Below are 20,272 nucleotides of genomic sequence, written 5' to 3' on the forward strand. Positions count from 1 at the left end.
AGAAAAGAAAAGAAAAGAAAAGAAAAGAAAAGAAAAGAAAAGAAAAGAAAAGAAAAGAAAAGAAAAGAAAAGAAAAGAAAAGAAAAGAAAAGAAAAGAAAAGAAAAGGCTGAATAGATCCTTTGTGTATATGGCAAAAATAATGGCAATTCAAATTCTTTTTACACAAAGCATACACTGGATGAAACCTGAAGAAGCAGGCTTTGACATGGGGACTGAAACTGGAACCTGACAATATTCCCTTCCTGTGACAGCCCTGAGCATCAGGATAAAAAATCACTCTTATTTTTTTCCTTTTGCTGTTCCAATGCATTTTTTTTATTATTTGTATTTTTGTGCAATAGAGCATTTTCATCTCGTGGAGATGTAACTAACTCATAACCACCTTGTGCTGAAGATAACTTCCAAAGAAGCTGTAGGATATAGTTTGAAGTGTCCTCAGACAGAGAGAATTTGAGCCCATCTCTTCCATATGCTTATTGAGGAGACTAATTATATTTGTCCTGGGGGTTACAGCGAGAGGCGGACAGAAGTGCAACTATAGGGTCATCTGTTCCTGTTGGACATAAAAAGAAAAGAATAATTATGCTTGTGTGGCTCGTTTGTTTGTTTGTTTGAAGAAGTGGCAGCAGCTATGTTCAGGAAATAACCCTTAATCTCAGGGGGTATTTTTCTGAAGGCCTAAAAAGGGGAACAAGACTTAAGATGTGCTTAGCTACCCATCTATACTCTATGCATCTATGTTCTAGATGGTTCCCTCTAAACTGTTTTGAATCTCATTCTGAGATGTCTAATACTTCCCTGGCATCATTTTGAGAATCTGGTCACCTAATACAGGGTTGTGAATGTGGCTTGGACAAAAAATTAGATTTATGATGCTTCATTATTGCAGCTCATAAATCATTTTGTGGCTGTAGCTCAAATAGACTATTTTTTTCCTTTATACCTGGTGATTCTCTGAGCTGGATGTTATTTAAGAGAAGCAGCATAGGCAGGATACCCCTAAGAAATAATTTCAATCAAAGTATCAGTTGAGAGGAATGGAGATGTCCAATAGTATTTTATTTCCTGTAATTAAGATATATATTTGCTCAGATTAGATCCACAGCATTCAGAAAGACTGTAATTCCTTGCAGGTGCTCTCTTCAGGTCTGAATCTTCATCATATGTTTGAGCCTTTGTACTGAAGACCCTACTTTTTTTGTTACTTATTTTCTCCATTTAGATCAGGTAAAGATAGAGTAACAATCACTGCATGTTCAGAATATTGATAGCAGAATTGTGTATTTTCAGTCCTTGGTTGGAAAGCTGTGAATGGAAAGTTCCATTATTTCTGCAGTATTTATACTAAATTAAAAAGCTCATATTTTCCTTTTCTATCCTTTTACTCCATTAGGTTCCCAGATAAGTAAGAACTATTTAATAAGATTAATAGGTGTATCCACAGAATTATCTGTAGCTATTTGCCCTGGTGTCCTTGAAGAACATGTGACCATTTATTATTTTATTTTATTTTATGTATATTTTTTTCCAAAAATGTTCTCCACTCCTTCTTGTTTAGTGCCTGGATATTTCTCCAGTCAGCATCTAGTGCTCTTCAAAGAATCTAGAAGAATTTGCAGGTGAGGATCCATATTTTCTGAAATAAAATGGGGAACAGATTTCTTGCACCATATTAACTCTATTCCCACTTTATAGAAATAATGATTTTGCTGCGGCTCAAGAGACTGGCCTTACAGAAGCAACATAGATATCATTATGTGTGTGTATACAACCCCAAGAAAATCATAATCATTTCCATTTGTTGATTGGATGGCAGCCATTTGGTTAATCATCATGCAAGCATAGGGAGACCATGTAGCACATGAAACCTCTACTTAAGACAACAAAACTGCCGAAAACATCTAAGTATGTAACTTGACTATTCAATTATACTAACAAATGATGATGGTTAGAGTTTGAGATGGTGGGAAAGGAAATGTAGTCCCAATATTTAGCTAGTTATACCTTCTAAAATGAACTACGTTCCACTACTTCATGTTAGCTTGTGTTCCAGCTTTTCTTTTTCCCTATTAGTTCTCCAACAGTCCTCTCTGTCTCAGTTTCTGTGCCACTGAATCATTGTGCTGTTGTGCCTCACCTGCACAGATAAAAATTTCTCCCACCATAAAGTGTATTTCTTTTAATTTATCCTCTGTCTGAAGTAAATTCTGTCAGTGGGTCTGTTTCCCCGGCTCTGGAACATAACCTAATGTCCAACAAATTTGAAATAAATAAAGCCTGGTTCAATGTTATCTGCAAATCATGGCTTGGAAAAAAATCAGCTCATCACAAAAATAGCAAACTGTTCACCCTATCAAGAAAATGGCAATTTTACCAGCTTATATTATCATACAGACATTAGTATGATTCCCATTGTCCATGCTCTTTAAAGGAAAGTTATACATAAACTTTTGTTGAAAGAGATATATTTATAGTCTTCCTGTTTGCAGAAAAATTTGAAAATTTGCCCTCAATATGCCCTAAAGGCTTCAACCCAGGAAATAAAATGTCCCCATGGATATATTTTTAGATTTCATGGTTTTAAGCTTTAATGTGGGACTGGTTTACTCAGTTTTTGAGTGCTTGAGGTTAGCAACATTACAATGGGTTTTTTATAATCAGCAAAATATGAGATAGTCCGAGTGCAAAGGATGGAGAACAGATGCATTTCATATACTGTTGTATCCTTCTCACAAGCAATATCTTAAAAACACTTGACAGAATTAAAGACAGGGAAGGAAGTCTCACCTCAAACCCATTGAACTGACAGTTTGGGTTAGCAGAAGTAAAGAAGAAAAAAGCGATTTCAACCAGGGTTAGAAATTTGATCAGGGATCAGTGAGACAAACATAAAGAGAATATGGATGCAATAAAGTTATATGAAACAACAGCTAAGATGCTCACATTCATGGTGCCTAGACTCTATAAATAGAGGTCAGAGAAGACAACAGCTACATCTGTGAGGAAGTCTGCAGGCAATCAAGGCAGTTGGTTTGAAAAAAATGAAAATCAAAAAGTATGATTGGCAATTTTACTAGGTCATGGGATGCCTGCTTGTGACTGGGGGAGATGTGTACAGGCTGTTGCTAGTTAGGTAATCTGAGTTTAATACCATTTTAGTCTTGTGAGTGAGCACATGCATTTGAAATTGCAACACTATGGAGATCCTGTTACCATTAAGTGATGTGCAACATAATCAGCAGATTTGTGTTCTGCAGATGTTTGTCTTGACTTGTTATACACCCTCAAGTGAGATGTAAGAGGCATAAATCACATGCTTCAGTCTTCCTGAGATGGGGGAGATGGTATTCTTGCCTGCAGGAGCTGTGCACTGGTCGAGTAGCTGTAACCAACTAAAAGAGCCGTGAGAGGAGGTCATCAGACTGCTCATCATCAGAGATGATGAGAAAGGGATCAATCAGTTCTTTTCTGAGCTGGTGCAAATATGAGAGCCTGATCCCCCAATTGCAATGAAAGAGGGACACAGATTCTGATCTGTGTTTATTGGGTTGGGAAACGGTGGTGAAGTCTGGAAGCTGACAACTTCTGGCATCAGGAGGAGGATTCCTGCTCCAGTTGCACATCTGCAGATACAGAATATGTTAGTACCCTTGTTTCAAATGGCTGGGAGCTCTGTCCAACAAACACCCAAGTCTGCAGAGCCTCATCTGACACCCAAGTCTGCGGAGCCACATCTGACAGCCAGCCCAGTTGTCTAAGGAGGGCTGCTGGTTGTCAGGAGCTGAGAACTGAGACATTGTAGAGAGGATGACAAGGGTTGAATGACCCTTGGATTATTATCTCCTGCTGCTCATCCACATGGACACCAATGAGCCTGCTAGGTGAGACCCTGAATGTTTCAAATGTGTCCACATGGCTAATCATCTGGGAAGCAGATTTGCAGAAAGGAACCTGGGTAAGAGCTGCAATGGGAAGAATGTTGCCAGGAGGTTGAGGGAAGATCCTTTTCCTCTGCTCAGCACTGGGGGGACACATCTGAAGTGTGGGGTCCATTTCTGTGGTCTTCAGTACCTCAGAGAGACATGGACATACTGGAGTCCAGCAAAGGTGAAGAAAGATAATTAGGGACAGAAATATCTGTCACATGAGGAGAGGTTGAGAAGGCTAGTTCTGATTACCCTGGATAAGAGAAAGCCTAGGGGGATCCTATCAATTTGTATGAATACCTGATGTGAGGATATAAAGAAGATGGAACCAGACTGTTTTCTGCGCTGTCAGCTGGAAGGAAAAGAGGCAATGGGCACAAATGGAAATACAGGAAATTCTGTTTATACATAAGAAAGAAATCTTTTTTCTTGTGAGAGTGGTTGAACATTGGAACAGGTTGCCCAAAGAGCCTCTGGAGTCTCAACCTTTGAGAAATTCACAATCAGACTGGGCATGGCCCCAAGCAACCTGTTCTAACTGATCCTGCTTTGAGCAGAAAAGTTGGACTAGATCATCTCCAGAAGTCCCTTCCAACCTCAGCTATTTTGTGAGCACCAGCTCTTGAAAATTAAATTGATGATGGCAGCTATATAGGATTTTTTCCTTGCCAAATGCTCAAGGAAGGAAAATTTAGTATAGTTCATGGTCAGCTAATAGAAGTTCTTCAGAACCTACAGAGAATAGTTTTGTGGGGCATATTCTTCGTGTTTTTATTTGGAGAAGGTAATAAAAGACGTTCTCAATACATCACCTGGCCATTATGCTGAAAGAAACTGATGGGAAAATTGAGTATTGACAGGTGAGAAATGGAGGAAAAAATGCTTCTGAAACTCTTAGAGTGGTGGAGAGTAAGGATTCTGCTTTGTTTTTGATGCTTTTTCTAAATCAGAATTTGAGCCAGATGTGTGGGATGCAGACAGGAGTGTAGCTTGAGAATGATCTATGTTACTGTGTCAGTAGTGTGGAGAGGCCCTAAATACAACTGCAAAGTATCTTCTTTCTTCCAGTAACTGTGAATTTTGCAGGTTTTCAATAAAACCTTTAAAATCTTCAGTTCAAGTAGGATATTTTTCCAAGAAAACAATTTTAACAGGACAAACTGATTAAAGGAATATTTAATAATTTTGTTTCCTTATGTCCCACTAAAAGTTTATTTTTATTTTGTACATAATGGGCTTCTGTTAAGTTCAAAACGTTTATATTAGCATTTCTCTTGAATCAGCTGATTTACATGAACAACGGAGTGACTTTACAAAGCAAACATTTTGTCAGTTTTCAGCAGATGATATGGCCCTATTTCTTTGCAGAGTACTGTATCAAGAAATACAAAATTCTGTTGCCTACTGATGTTGACAAGTACCATAAGAAAGAATCTGTGGATGGATAAATCATACGGGCATGACAGTTATAGGGGGAAAAAAGAGAGTGACCATTTTAGGAGTCCATTTTATTCAGTTAATGAGGTAGAGCTGGAAAAAAAAAAAAAAAAAAAAAAAAAAAAAGCTCTAATTTAGTATCCCTATACCGTATATAAAGCATGTTTCAAAATCTAATACTGTTAACAGACCTATACTTGATGAACTCCAGATGATTCCACTGATGTTAATACAGAGAAGAAAAAAAAAAGAACACAACAACATCTTCCCTTCCCTTCTCCATTCCCTTTGCCTGCCAGAGGTAATCCAGAGATTCTTGCACTGTTAAAGTCATTATGACATATTTTGGAACAAGCAAAAATGAAAATGATTCATCTCATCTTTTCTGTGAAGTTTAAAAATTTATTTTGCAGTAGCTCTAAGTACAAGGTACTTAGAAAACTTTCAGCAATTTATATAAATAAATATTGTAAGAAAAACCTTTGAAGTGGGAGATCATGAGTAAACACATCTGCTTAACAGAACTGAAAACACAAGGGTTTGAGACCTTTCTCTTCAGTTCTACCAAACAAATTAAATAGAAAGACGTACTTTAATGTTTTACCCATAAACTTTTTCATTGCTTTGTATTTTTGCACTTACATAGCAAAAGGATTGTGTAGATAAACAAATGTCTCATTTCTCTTGGTAGCAGAAGTATTCTGATTTTTATTTAGCATAAAGTTATGATTTTTATGTAGCATAAATGTCTTCTTTGATAGTAAGACTTTCATTTACTTTTGACTTAAAAGAAGCCTGTAGAAGATAATGTTAAATATACATATCTGTCTTTGGTTCTTTAATATGAGAAAAGTTTTTGACGGTACTACAGTTTAAACATTTCAATATAATATCCAATAATTTGATCTTGTTTTACAAAGAGTTGTCTCTTGATCAAAAGGATGGAGAACATGAATTAAGAAGTCCTTTCCATCCTGAAATACTAGAATTCTGTGATTCATTCTATTCATAGTATAGCCTGAAACCTTTTTCCATTATTATCCAGTCAGTAATGTTGAATAAACTTCCTTGAGCCTACTGATCTTACTCAAATATTTTTTGAGCAGAGGAAGGGATAGAACAGACATAATCAAAGAAAACTCAGACCTTGGTAAAGATTTTTCCTGTTGGGGAAATGAGAGAACTATTTTACGATAACTTTCCTCTTTTTTCCATATAAATGTGTCTTTTCTTTGGACAATGTATAAATAACGTCTCATATGTTACTGCCTGCTAAGGAGCCTGTGACTAATGTTACTAGTAACATTACTGGAAATGTTCCCAAGTGGAAATGACCATCACCAAACCTAGAAGTTTTTGTACAAAGAAATGGGTCAACTTTCCTTTTATTATTGAACATTGTATTGAATACAGAACAGTACAAGAGTGGAGTGCTAACTTGTCCCTAAGAAGTGCCTCGCTTAAAAAAATGAAAAGCCTAATACATATAAGATCAGAAAGAGCCAGCTTTATTGATACATAACATTTTTAATCATTAAAAAAGTTTGTGATAAAAAAAATAAACAGAGTTAAAAATGAAACTACAAACAGATTTTAGTAATCTTAATGCACTAATGATAATGGCATGACTTAGATATTCCAGCATCTCAGCTAGTTGTGAAATTGGCTGCCTTCTGCTATTTATGTTGTATTTGACATGTGTTGGAGACTTCTAGTGCTAATTTTCCTTACCAGAATCACTGCTGGTGACAGATCTACGCACTTCTGTGGTCCAAAATGGAATGATAGCAAAATGGAACAATTCAGGCAATTGTGATTTCTTTCTTTCTTTCTTTCTTTCTTTCTTTCTTTCTTTCTTTTTTTTTTTCTTTTTTTTTTTTTTTTTTCCCTTAAATTCTTGTGCTTGGCTGTTGCATATCACGTGCTGGCTTTTGGTTCAAGCCCCCACCTGGAATCATGTAAGCTTGGAATGAATGTCTCACAGGGGAAATAACCCCTCTGACAACACTTCTGCCTACTACAAATTTCATTTTGGACACCAAAAACTGCTTTTAAAAGAAGTTCATTCATTAAAATTATACATTGCTGACAAAACTCCATTTTCAACAAATCTACGTGTTCTTGCAAAAAAATCCAAAAGAATGATAAAAGTGTTCCTGACCATTGGTTTGTATTGCAAGGAGGTGTAAAAGGGAACGGTAAGCATTCAGAGGATCAGACTAGTTGTTACTGGTCTGAAAGAACTGAAAGAAGAAAGCTTTGATGTTGAAGGTTAAATAGGTAAATAGGGTTTTTACAGGATTTCAGTCCTTTAGTGTGTTCAGTTCTGGGGTCTCCAATGTCAGAAGGACACAGACCTATTGGGGCAAGTCCAGAGGAGGGCCATGAGGATGATGAGAGGGCTGGAGTACCTCTCCTGTGGAGATGCACTGAGAAAATTGAGGCTGTTAGCCTGGAGAAGAAAAAGCTTATTTTTAGTTACACAAGGATTTGTTTTCATGTCATTAGCTAGCAAGCAGTAAATGAAGCACTGTGAAAGTGCTCAGTCTAGCAAAAGCATCATCAAGTACAAAAATGTGGTAAACAAACAAACAAAAAGTTGGCACTGCAAACAAAGCTAAGAGGTATCATTGAAAGTCTCAGATCACAGGAAATGATGGAGTTCCAGATAAAATCTTACTTCTAAAAGCATGAAAGCAATGGGGAAGCAGGTCTCCTGCCTGCACAAACAAAATGAGGGATAAAGGTAAGAAAATGAAGAAAAATGTGAAAAAGCTAAGTCAGGGATATCTAGAACAATATATGAAGTGCTGGGAAAGATATTTAAACGGGACAATTTCAGGCAGGACAGATAAATCTATATTGTATTCTAAGGAATCCTCCACACCTGCTCCATGTCCAAATCACAATGAACTTCCAAGTGTGATGCCAGGTGTGGATGGAAGCTGCCTCTGCAGCACAGGGGAGCCTATGTGCCCAGTGGTCTAATGACCTGTTGGTACAGCTTTATGCAACTACTATCGCAGGAAGTAAAGCTCCCACGTGCCAGTAAGGTCCTTTATCTTTATTGGAATTGGATCTGCAGTCATATATATTTAAAGGGCATGAATGCTGGCTTCACACCCATAACAAAGAAGTTAAAAAAGTATTTGTTGTTGCTGAGAAATCCTAGATCCACTTGTAACTTTGAATATATTAAAAATACTTCACCAGAGATAGGACTGTACATAAGAGATGTCATTCCAGATTACACCTAAGCCAATACTAAAGGACCAATAAAGGGTCCAGCTAATGAATTAATACAAAATTGGTGATTAATACCAGCATGATTACATGGATAATAAATTCAAAATACAAGGGTTCAAACCAAGAGAATCAAAAAGGGAAACAAAAGACCTGAAATACAGTGATATTTTCCATAGTGCATATTATATGTAAAACAGTATGGAGAAAGGCAAAGAGAAAAATGTCCAATTTTTAGGCAGTAAAGAACAATGTATAGGAAAAATAATCACTTTATCCTTTAAAGTCATGCTACCTCAAGAAGAAAAAAATAAGTAATAATCCCCAAGGCCGTAAAAATTTCTAGTAGCAGGAAGGATAACTGCAACATAACTTTAGAACACTAAGAGACACTGTGGATGAAGTTTTCCAGAAGAATGCCAATGATTCCATTTCTATGTTTGCAACTATGCTGTTAGACCAATGTCTAACTTCAATTGCCACTGGTTTATGGAGCCAGGTGCAATCTAATGCCAAGAACACCAGTAAACAGCACCATTAGACTGGAGAAGTGAGGCCAAGTGTAGTTCATCTACAATAAACTCATTCAGGAGCCAGTGGACAAATAGAAACTCTTGGTAAAAAGCCCATGAACCAACAGACAAGGAAACCAAGGAAATGGTACACCTAGAAGCAAGATGAAGCTAGAAATAGATTCTCACACAGTCTGTAAAGCTACAAGAACACAGAATGTCTTTAATGTTTCTGTAGCAAATAAAGATGGACTTAGATGCCTGCAAAAAAGGGCATGATTTCAACCCTGGAAATTTTCAATGCAGCTGTCTAGAACACATGAGAAAACTTTCAAGCAATTTGAGAGTTTATAATGCCAAAAGATCACTTAATGGAGAGTCACTAGTCTCTTCCCATGACTAAAGACATATTCTTCAATGATGAAAATGTTCACTTTTCAATGTTATATCTTATGGAAGAATACTGAAAGATGCAGCTGCAGCTGAGAAGTAACAGACTGTAGCACAATACCACACCACACTGTCAGCAACATCTAAATCAGCAAGAGTGTAACATTTAAAAGCTTACAAAGAGGTGGCTGAAATCCCTTACCGCTAACATACATTGAATTCTAAGGGAAACAACCTATAAGTTATTAAGGAAATCAGTGGACATATAAATACAAATAGAATCTGGTGATTTATAGGGATGGCAAATAATTTCCTGGATTTAGCTCAGACCTGTGAAGATGATGCTCTCTCTCAAAGGCTCAAAACCCAGATAATGTAATGAAAAAAAGAAATCATTACCATAATATAAACCTACAAAACTACTATCCTGTAGAATGATTAGAGTGAAAGTGTAATTTTCAAAGGTAAATTAGGAAAAATTCTCATCTAAAACTAGCAGGCCAGAGCTGTTGCTAGTAGATAACTACTATGCTCAGAAATTTATCCGGAATAATTGTATAATTTGAGTATTATCTCATTAGAAAAAAGACTTTAAAAAAGCACCAACAATTGTATCTGAGGGGTTATCATGGTTATCATACATGCTGTGAAAACTTCTGTGCAGTGAGTTTAGAAAAGAAGTTACTCCAAAAAAGCCACTTAAGAAACCTGCCAGGGCATGGAGAATGTAATGCATCATGAGATAATGTCATCAGTACTTGATAAGGCCTCTGCAAGACTAAAAAACACAGCAGAACAGGGGCAGTCAACCAGATGGCTTGAGAAAGCACCAGGAAGAGCCTTGGGCATCACTTGGCTTCATGCAGGAGAAATATAACAGGTAACGTATTTAAAGAGCTACTTGGTCAACACCAAACACTTTGAAGACATAAACTGTGTGACTCTCACTGGTAACAGCACAGGCATGAAACCTTTTAAAGACATCAGGTTGGGAGAATTGAGATGTTTAATTATATGTGGCATCAATATGGTTTGCCTCTTCTACATTCCTGTAAACTCCAGTCCCAACAATTTATCAAACACTTGCAAAAAATCACAAAGAAAGCCATATTTAAAAGGAAATAAAAGAACCTGTATGGAGCATGGATATACTTCAATAAGTCTTAGTCTGCAGGAGGCAGTTGGAAGTCAGTGTTTATGGGACTGGATTATTAGCTAAAGATCTAACCCGATTGTAAATAAAACATTTATTTATCTAAGTTTTCATTAGTACTTTTTCTGATAGGAAGAACTGCTGAAGGAGTGGGGGAAGTGTTTTTGTTTGTTTGTTTGTTTGTTTTTTATGAGCCATATTTTCAGGGACTTGAGAAATTTTCCAGAACCTGCTCCAGGCTATTCTATTGATACTTCCAATTCCTCAGAGGCTGTAAGAAGGGATTAACTGTTGGATGATATCCACATGAGAGACCACGAACACTAGAAGTTGAAGGCTTTGCAGCATAATAATCTGTGGAAATGTCATCTGAAAAGCTGAGATAATGTCTGAAATTTGCCAATGGGCAAGCATACTGTATCTGGGGATGTAAAAAAGATAGGCTTGAGCTTGATTATAAGAATTCAAGAAAGAATTGAATCTGAATAGAGAGACTTGTGGCTCTTTGCCTTATGTCTCACAGGAGATAAGCACTCGCTGACCTTCAATCCCTCAATGGTCTTCTGCCCAGACTTTGTGAACTTGAATGTTTGTTTCTTGACCTTGAGACCTAGCTAAGCAAGAGGTTTAGAAATACTTGAATTGGATATGTTGTTATGATGATCTTCTCATGAATAATTTTTTGGCAAGCTTAGTGTGGCTCTGGATGCTGTTCATGAACTGTTAATATTGCAAGGTACAGAGGAAAAATCACCAATTCTATGAGAAGAGAAAATGGCAATGTACTGTCAAGGGTATGTTCTTATCTGCAGGACAAATATTTTGATGAGCTGTGCAGACAGATAACTTGCAACTCAAGAACTGCTGAAAGCTATTAAGGAAAATATTATGTTGAGTTTCTGTTCCCTTAAGTCCATTATAGGTAACTGTGGTGAGAAGACAATTAGAACATGTAATATATTAGATATGCCTTCTTTACTTCGGGGCATTAAATCCATAGGAACGTATCTGTGTAGCTCTGTGTACAGTCAAACAAAGGCCAAAGAGCTATTTCAGGAATTAGAAGTAGTGGGACATCAGTATGCACCTAACCATGCAGTCTTGCCAATCTATATCTTTCTTGAGCAAATGTGTCTAAAAGGGACATAGTATACCAGCTGATGCCTTTTCACAGAATGGTAGGGCATAAGTTAAATATATCATTATGTCTTTTTATGTCTTTTAATGTGATTTTTAGTTTATTTTTGCAATTGCATATTGTTGGCTCCAGTATGATTTGTAGTCTATAATAACTCCTAAACTTTATTTCTGAAGAACTACTCTTCTACCAGCTCTTCAGCTTCTTCTTCTACCAATTCAAGAACTACTCTTCAACCAACTCTTCTACCACTTACATTTGCACAGATGACTTTTTTAATTCTTAAGAGTACTTTGCTCATACAATTATTTTTTTTGCAAGAAAAGATTTCATTAATCCCAGTGCTGAAGTTGGTCTCTTGCAAGTTTATGTATTAAGAAAGCCTTTTTTTTTTTTTTTTTTTCTTGTTTGAAAAACAGTATCTTGGGGAGTATTGGGCACTCTGTCACTTTAACTCTGAAAGGTGCAGAATAACCTACCTTGCAGCTGAAGAGATTCAGAGTTTTTGGATCCTTTTTCTTTTGATGTGAATTTAAGGAGACTGTACAGTTTCTGTCTTTTTTATATCAATATTTCTTAAAAATAATCTGAAGCAGAATGAGACCTGAAATATTTCCACTCTTTTTCCTATGGTAAGGATTCATTCAGTTATGTACCAGATGATTCTTGGGGTTTCTAGTCACGGGCACTATTTACCCTCCCACTCTGTTTAGAGGACTTGATAGATACTCTGGGAAAATACAGGGTGTCCAAACTTTAGATTAAAATGGGCTGAATACTACATATTCCAAACAATTTTGTGTTTCTCGGAAAATCTTTCCACCACCTTTGAGCAGTCTGGGTCTGCTTGCAGTTGTGTGAAGATCCTCCTCTACCCACAGCCTTCAAAACTACAATCTCTGACTTGCCTGCAACTCTCACTACCTTCACTTAAAAATATGCTCCAGGCTCCATATGTTCATTTGCCTTCAGGGAATCAGAAATCTGCTCCTCCTTCCTGGGAGCTCTTTAATGTACTTAAGATGATGTTGTAGTTACTCAGAAGTTGATGGGTTGTTTCTCACCTGATAAATAAATATTTAAGCATCATATTAGTCTTTGACTTAGCACTAGTAGCAGAACAGTTGATGCTCTATCTGATCTGATACATTTTTTAAGCACATCTCAATGCAATACTTTATCCTCCAGAGGCCTGCCATCCTTTGTCCATGTTATGTATGTTGTCAGGGTTGCCTGACAGGCAAGATTAATCACAACATGGTTAGGCTATCAGTGTCACTGCACTAGAGATGAAAGGCAGGTGCAGAGACATTTCAGCCCACTCAGAGTTTGAGCGCAAGGTAGCTGGAATTCTACTAAATTCTACTAGACACAGAAATGTCTGGAAGATGTCACTGGTCCTTGGGTAAACAAAAAAAAAAAAAAAAAAAAAAGCTTAAACATAAAAATGAACTGCTGGCTGTCCCCACTGACCTTGTGTAAATACTGCTGTAGCTTGACAAAGGTACATGAGTCAGACCATGTGTCTTTGATGGTATGTGCAAGTTTCTTAACCAGAAGAATCCCCTTTACTAGGTTCTTCCTTCCAGTTATGACTTGGTCAACTAGCATTGTTATTATGAAAGTACTAAACTATGTGCAGAAGATATGCTAAGAAAAGTTTCAGTTAATTGAAACTGACCTGTGCAGGAGAGGAAAATTCATTGTAATTTCTTTATTTTTATTTATTTATCTCTAGAAGCTTTTAAGAGTTAATTACTTATGCATGACTTTGTATTCAGGTGAATAAGTATGACTGCAGTTTTTCTTCTTTGGGGGAATGAGTTAAGACTTCAAAATCAGGTCTACATTCAAATGGATTTCCTCAAAATAAGAAAAAATCTTGTTCTTCTGAAATTGTCTGGTATTGAGCATATAAATAAAAATATTTTGATTTGATGTTGAATATCATCCCTGACAGTAGTTTGTATGGTTGGTGTATTGGGCACAGTCATTGAAGATGTTATGTAGTTTGAGAACTTGTATATTTTTTGTATTGGTTTGTCTATAGTATCCTCATTCTTCAGGGATGATATAGGGCATTATAAAATGTTTTAGTGTGATGGATGTTACAGAGAAACATCATTTGTCATAAGAAGTGTGCAGTGTTGATGCCTGAAGACTTTATCAAGAGCTGTGGGGAAAACATATTTTCAGGTCACTGGACATAGTTAATGGGTGCTGAGTCTCATTTCAAATGACTGATATATTACTTACAAATCCTGGAGCAGAAGCAATTAATCTCTTCAATGTAAATAAGTTCCTTAATAAACTATACCAACTTTTGAGCACACAGAGAATAGAAGGCTTTATTTGAAGATATTTGTGCAAGTAATGATACTTCTGGTGCTCAGCTCAAAGTTTTGTCTCACAGTCTTGTGCTTAGAACTTCGTATTACACCTCTGGCTAGGAAAAAGAATAGAAAGCATTTTCAAGGAAAAGGAAAGTCTCTTCCAGTGCTTGGAGCCTTTCTCTTGCTAGCAGCATTATGCTTTTTTCATTCTTCTACTGCATTACTCTTTTTTTTCTTTTTTTTCTTTTTTTCTTTTTTTTTTTTCTTTAATTGATCTACATTGTCAGTGCCCTGTGGGCACCAGTAGGTGTTAATAGCCCTGAGCAACCTTACTTAGGATTCCCTCCCACATCCTGTCCATGGGCCCAGAACCCCATTTCAGCTCAGCCAAGGGCCATCGGTCCCTGCCTCAGTGATGTTGTATGATACTGGGCTGCGAAAGCACCTCCCCACCATGGGTACCACTGAGCTGGGTTGGACCTGTGGGCTGATTTTTGGCCTGGCCTGGGTTTATTTCTGTCTCCATGCACTGGGCTTGTGTGTTGTGTACTGGGGACCCCCAAGAAGAGCCCTCATTGCTCTTGACATCCAGCCCGTAGGGACTTCTAGCCCCTGCTGCACCCTGGCAGCCATTATATCATAAATAAAATCTGAGGTGGAGTTGTTAATTCAAGCTGTAGACCAAACAAACGTTCACCCATCCATTACACAATTATATGCTGCTATGAATCTTGATGTCTGTCTCTGTAAAGGAAAGCTTTTGTAAGCTGAATGTTTTAAGATACGAACTGTGGAGCAGATTGAAAAAAAAATGTAGCTTTGAAATTGCTTAGCACTGGGAAAGTAATACTTGAATAACTAAGTGCTTTTCTGGTCATACATTCAAATGATTTCTATGAGATGTTAGCCTGACCATTTTCTAAGAGATTTTCTAAGTAGATCATATCGTAATTTGTTATTAAAATAATAATAATAATAATAAAAATCTCAGCTTTGGCTAAGTGAAAAGTTTCCTGTTTATAAAACCTTTCTGAATATTTACACACACATTTCATTAAATCATCCAGAGCCATCATTTTAACCAGTAAGATCCAGAAAAGTGAACTTCCATTAACTTATAAAAATCTATTACTGCTTACAAAAAACATTTATGGTACTGTTCTGTATTATTGTTACTCTATATACTCTTTAGAAGAACAGAGAACTTAATTTACATTTACTTGTAAACCTGGATCTAAATGAAGCCCTGCCTTTCCAATATCCATTGAAAAGGTGCTGAGCACTCCATAATTAATAACCCTGACACACTGAATCTTCCAGGGAAGCCAATCAAGAAGAATTTCCATTTCCATCCTTCAGAACCTCTCTGTATTTGGATTTATTTCTAGATACCTTTGGAAAGCAGGAATACATAAGATGCTATGTTTTTAGGGGAGGAATATTTAATGGGTAAACAAATAGCTTTGGTTTTATGTACATTCATAGCATTACTTTTTTTTTAGCATTAATGTCTGGTACTAATCCTTTCATTGTTCATTCTGAAGTTATTTTTTGATTTTAAGTCCACCTTGTCCAAGGGTTTACCCTTGCAGAGTGTGGATCCTGGCACTCAGCATGAATATGTGTAGCCCTGTAGACTTTCAGTGGTTGGGTTCAGCATCAGGGCGAATGAAGGCCATCCTTGAACCCCTCCCTAAAGCCACACTGCCAAGACTTTCATTGCAGACTGTGTAATAAATCCAATAACATATTTTTGGCTGCCAGAGAATTACAGTTTTCTTTTGGGAACTCTGCAAATTCTGATATAGTGTCAAAGTATTTTTGAAAGTCTTTCTCATCTGAGGATCTCAGTGTGCCTTGAAGACACTAATTGAAGACAGGTGTATATCTGAAATAAGTCTAAATGCATTCAAAATTAACACAGTAATTTTTGACAAGATTTAGTCTTGTTGTAGAATGATATTGGGTTTGTTTCACAGAACATATTTTTCATGAAACTTATTGAATAGTATTAATAATTTTATTCTTTCTGGAAGTAGTCTAATAACCTTCATGCTGATTATTTCTCCTTATACAGAGAACCTTCTTCTAGAAAGTGAACTCTGATGTGGGAAAACACAGGATCCAAATAGATCATTGAAAATACTCGATTGAAATGTAGAAAAGTCATCCAAATGATCCTTGATCTAGAAGAATTTTCTCAAGAAGGAAGAGAGATGCATTAATTACCACAACGATATTTGATGAGATTATTAGACAAAATCTGTGTCCCACCTTGATATTGATAGCATAAAAAGGATTTTTATAGGTGTTGAAATCTTGGAGAATATAAGGATTGCTACAGCTAGGGCTTATTGTCTGTTGTGCAAATTGAACTCTTCAGGTTATTGCAAGATTGTTACTTGAATTCGGTCCTTGAGTATCTGTAGAAGCATATGTGATACCAGAATATATATATACGTATATATACACGCACACACATATATATGCATGGAACACATATAGGCATCACCATGCAGGAAGTCAGAGTCCTGTGTGCACGTGACAGAACTAGCATGACAGTTCCTGGTAGAGGGAATTAGCTTGCATCAGACTTCATGCCACAACAAAACGGGTCATTTAAAGATAGCATGTAGACATACTGCAAGGAAGACATATAACATAATCAAATTAAAATAATAATAATAATAAAGTCTTGGATGGAATTACTTTCACAGAAATGTGGAAGCCCAGAAGTTAGATATTAAAGTTTTAGCTACTCACTCTAAGCTCCCTTGGTAATCAACAGGGAGAAATATAATTTCATTGTGAGGGATATTTGCTTTTATATGTCCAGCAGTAAAATGGGAAACAACTGCTGCTTCTCTCAAAAGTCAGAGTGCAATGGATGCTTTTGGTGAGCAGCTAGGAGTTAGGATGCTAACTCCAAAATGGGATATATGAGTAGATTTCTGACTCTTAATTTTCATACATTTTCAAAAGTTAGGTCTTATTATTATCTTAAAACAGTTTGCGCATATCAAGAAATGACTTTAAATTTTATTCCTAACAGTCTGAAATTGACTGTTTTTTGTTTATCAAGTTCTGGTGTCTGGGGTTTGCATGATTTTATTTGCTAATTTCTGCTTAGAAATTAGGAGTCAATACTACATACAAAATTTTGCAAATGATATCTCTTATTGTAGTACCAAATGTCATCACTTACGTTCTTACACTTTGGTAATTGGTTGGATATTTGTCAAAAGATAAAACATATCTACTAATATTTATAAAATATGGCTTGTAAATGAGATGTAAGCCATGAGGAATATTAGACACTTATTCAGGTTTTGGCACAGGCTTGAGAAGATGCATATTTGGCAAGCTTCAGAGCAATCTGAGAAGGGGAAATCATACAATGTTATCTTGTTCATTCCATTCTCTAATGCTTTGTCTGGTTTTATACAATCCAGAAGACAAGGCTCTTGTTATCAACTGAAACTAGTATTATGTGAAATTGTTAGCGTCTTGTTTTAAAACAAACCTAGCTTTGTAGAATGGATTTTTATTTATTTTCTTCTTCTCTCTCTCTTTTTTTTTTCCTCCCATATTGCCAGTCATATTTGCATGTGTTCTAAACAGAGCAAAGCTTTAATTTATGCAGTCATTTTGGAAAGCAGAATATCTTGTTTACATCAAATAAAACACATTCATATAAGAGTAGAAAATTAGACCTCTCACAGCAGGTCTTCATCTGTAACGTAGTTCTAAAATATCTCAATCAGAAATTGCCTTTGGAGATGTGAATGTTTCTAAGGCATTATACAGCTGTGGAAAAAATGCTTAAATGATGTTGGGAGCAGACCAGAGTTCAGGACTCTTCTGTCCCAAGTTTCTGTTTCCTCCTTGCTCCAGGCACGTATGAAGGAGAAGATGGCTAATACATTAAATTTGCAGATATTGTGGTACTTCAGTATTATTCACTAACCAGTATATATATAACCATACTTGTTTTAGTCCGATTGACTCTTGCATTCTTTCATGGATAGCATGTATTAACGAGAAAGATGGAGAATACCAAACTAGCCAGGAACGTAGGATTATGGTCTTCATTCAGAGTTGAGAATTATGGTTTTGCATCTCCTCATATTTGTGGGTGGGCTGTGAACATGTCTGGTGGCCCTAGCACCATTCCACATCAGTTATTCTAATGTTTCATCACAATTAAGTATTTACAATATTTTCATAATACTGCAGTTTTTTTAGTATTTTACCAGTGTTCTCTTATTGCTGCTAGTCCACGACCAAGATGAACAGTGCATTTCCAAATAAGGAGTTATATAGATGCTACATACATACATGCATACATACATACATACATATATTTATATGAATAGGTATATATATGTGTAGAGTTAGGTAATGCATGTTTCATAATTGCTTAGTATTATTTATTCTCCATTTTGTTTGTAACTGTTTACTCACAATTTTTTGAACAACTGCTAAATATTAAAGAAAAATTTTCAGTATTCTCATCACAATTATACAAAAATCTTCTTTCTGGACTAAAAAATAATTTAGACATGTGGAAGGTATATGAAAACTCAAAACATTTATTTCACTTGATGTTAATTTGACTATATCAGCAGTTCTCTAAAAGAAACATATGCTTTCTATATTCTATGTCCCTTAAAAGTCCCTTATATTATCTTTAGCTTGGATTAGCCTAAATTATTATATCCCATGTGTGCTTTTTGCCTTCCTGTTGCTCATTCCTTTCCCCTGAAGATAGATAATTAACATAAAATTGATGCTAGCATAGACTGAAAATATTAAAAGTGTTATTGAGCTTTTGTATTTAAAAAAAATAAAAATAAAATAAAAATAAACACAACACAGCAACTTTAAAATAAGTTTCTAACATAGAGAACAATACATCAATGAATTCCAATATGTATCTTCTTCTTATTCAAAATACTTCTAATTACTTATACAAATGTATTTATTGCTGCAATGAAAAAGAGTTATTTTGTACATGACAAATAGCTAAAGTCAGTGCAAACTAAGAGATTCATTGATAAAATTATATAAAGAAAGTTGTTTTTTTTTGTTTTTTTTTTTTTTTGGTTTATGTGATCTTTTATTTTTGGCTAGGAATGATGGGAAGTCTGAAAGGACTATAAATCTTAGCTCAAATCTTTCTTTTCTTTCTTTCTTTTTTTTTTTTTCTTTCTTTTCCACTCAAAAATCTTCTATTAAAAAACTCATCTGTGTTCACTTCTCCTAGTGAGTCCTCCAAGATTGTAAACTTTTCCTAAAGGTCCAATACCTTGCAGTCTACCCAATAAATTACAACTCCCTTGTAATGAGTTACTGTTATAATGAAGACTCACTGGCAATGCAGTGTATTTTAATAGACAAATTACTCTAAATTAAGTTCTAACCATCTGTTCCATTCTCATTTATGACTCTAAAAAGAACATATTTTAAAATTATATCATTTAAAAATAATGTAAATGATTGAAGCATGCAGTAAGGCTTCTACATATTTGTTCACTCAGTGTAGCATACTTATGGTAATAGTGATGTTGCCTCCTTGCTCCAGGCATGTATGAAGGAGAAAATGGTTAATGCCTGATACAATAAATTTGCAGTTATTATGACGCATTAAGTATGTCAAAAAAGATATTTTACTCCTAGAGAGTTACACTGAATGTAAATCTCTGTATTGGAGCATCCTGATGGGATACCTGGAGGCAAAGCTTTAGCTAATTCTACAACTTGTAGGGGGTTAAGGATATCAGAGACATTAAATGCTGACAACTGTAGTTTTAATATGCTGGGGAAATGGAGCTATTCCATATCACTTTCTGTATTTGTTAACAGTTATGCCACCACCAGGGATCTCACTAGGATTTATAGAGAAAGGACATGCTGATAGCTATTTAGAGGGAAAACAGTATTTATTTATTTATTTTTTCTCCTGCAGATTCATTCCGTAGTAAATTGTGGTACAGATTGATAGAGCAGCAAAGAAGTGAATAGAAAAAAGCATAATATTCTTAAAGATGCAACTAAAAGACCAACTAAATCCTTTTTATTTCTATTGCCTTTCTGGTCTATCTGTGCCCCCCATGTTTTAAAAGTATTGCATTAAAT

General features: G+C 35.9%; 1 protein-coding gene and 1 long non-coding RNA gene across 2 annotated transcripts in view; one reads left to right on the forward strand and one right to left on the reverse strand.

The window, feature by feature from the left end:
- SPON2 (spondin 2) overlaps positions 1–20,272 on the forward strand; it is a 103,871-nt gene that overhangs the window by 56,399 nt on the left and 27,200 nt on the right. The window lies entirely within an intron of this gene.
- The window catches only part of LOC118166460, a 73,195-nt gene that overhangs the window by 26,657 nt on the left and 26,266 nt on the right, over positions 1–20,272 (reverse strand). The window contains exon 2 of the long non-coding RNA XR_004750508.1: positions 12,726–12,865. This is a non-coding gene — a long non-coding RNA (uncharacterized LOC118166460). The remainder of the gene's footprint in view (positions 1–12,725; positions 12,866–20,272) is intronic.

Source organism: Oxyura jamaicensis, chromosome 4 (genome assembly GCF_011077185.1).
Source record: "Oxyura jamaicensis isolate SHBP4307 breed ruddy duck chromosome 4, BPBGC_Ojam_1.0, whole genome shotgun sequence".
Lineage (NCBI taxonomy): Eukaryota > Metazoa > Chordata > Aves > Anseriformes > Anatidae > Oxyura > Oxyura jamaicensis.